The following is a 1,748-nucleotide window of genomic DNA, read 5'->3' as shown; positions in this document are numbered from 1 at the left end:
GGGCTCACTCTAGTGGTCAAACCTTAGCCAAGAAACTCATAAGGATCGGTTACTACTAGTCTACAATGGAAAATGACTCATATCAGTTTATCAAGAAATGCAAGTAATTTCGGATTCATGGAGACCTCATTCATGCACCAATGTAGGAACTTCAACTAATCACTACTCTATGGCCCTTCTGTTAGTGGGCACTTGATCTTATGGGCATGATTCAGCGTCCATAATCCAACAACTATAAATTTATCATCACAACCAATATGTATTTCACAAATTTGATTGAGAACATTCCTCTTATCTAAATCACTAGTAAGAAGATTGCAAATTTCATCCTTTGTGAATTCGATTGAGAACATCATTTGTGAATACAATTTTCCTATTTCCATCATTACATACAATGGATGTCCCTTCAAAAACTAGGATGTTCATGAGCTTTGTGATCAATTTCATATTCCCCACCATTTCTCCACTTCATACTACCACAAAGGTAACCGTCAAGTTGAAGCATTGGAAAAATTTATACTTAGAATCCTTAAAAAGACAATCGATGATGCTAGTTGCAATTGGAATGTCCAACTCAATCCTGCACTATGGGCCTATTGCACAAGTGTCTACACAACTACTAGAGCTATTCCTTATCCACTTTTCTATGGTTATAAAGCCATCTTACCCATTGAGGTCAGGTTACTGTCTTTATGCGTCTCCTTATGTGATCTCATCAGTGACAAAGACTATAGGGTCTCCTTCTTGCAAGATTTGGAATTGTTAGATGAGTGTCAACAAACTATTTTCATCACTTGAAAACCATTAGTCACAATTATAATCACAAATTTAAACCTCACACATTGGATGTAGGCAACTTGGTCCTAAGAGAAAAACTTAAAAATTAATAGGACAGAGAAAAAAGTGGCAAATTTGATGCAAATCGGCTAGGGCCATATGTCATCACAAAAAATTATGGATCAAGTGCATATCAGTTATCAATGCTAGAAGGAGAACCATTGGATGATAATATTAACAACATGCACCTTTTTAGAGAATACTATTTAAAAATACAAAAAAATATTAAAAATAAAAAATAACAAAATATAAAAAATACAAAAAAAAACAATTGTCACTTTGGTGAAAACCTGGCAACCACTTTGGTGGTTCCCTGGGTAAGTATCATAGTGAAAGTTGGCTTACGAACACCTTGTGTAGACAAGTTTTATCCTCCCTCATTTAGGACTCAATTTCACCCTTTCACTTTGCACACACTCACATCCTATCATTCCATAATAAACTTGTCCATTCCCATCATTGTTTGTTATTTATCTACCTAAGATTGTCTCACCATCCATAATAAACCATTTCCACCCTTTCCTTTCACCCATAATAAATCAGGTCCTATCTATAACTAAGGGCGTATTGTAAACTTAGTAATGAAATGGATCCTTGGCATCACATGTTTTGAGGATCATATTCTTTTCATTCATTCCTTCTTTTCATGAATAGTCCACAATAAAACATCATTTGCATTACCAATCCAAAATTAAAAAAAATTATCTTCTCTATAGTAAAGTATTAGCTTCATGGAGTAAGTTAGTTTCAAATGAGACACAAGTAGTAGTGGGCATTCAACAAATCAATGTTTTGACAAACTTTGATTACAACAGGGCTTAAATTTAGTATTATCTATCCTTCATCAGGATGACAACATTATGAACAGATCAAACATGTTAACACATGTGGCAAGTAGCATTTGTGACTTG

The sequence above is a fragment of the Cryptomeria japonica genome, chromosome 2 (assembly GCF_030272615.1).
Source record: "Cryptomeria japonica chromosome 2, Sugi_1.0, whole genome shotgun sequence".
Taxonomy (NCBI): Eukaryota; Viridiplantae; Streptophyta; class Pinopsida; order Cupressales; family Cupressaceae; genus Cryptomeria; species Cryptomeria japonica.
The sequence above is the reverse complement of the archived record's forward strand: the minus strand, read 5'-3'. Positions refer to the sequence as shown.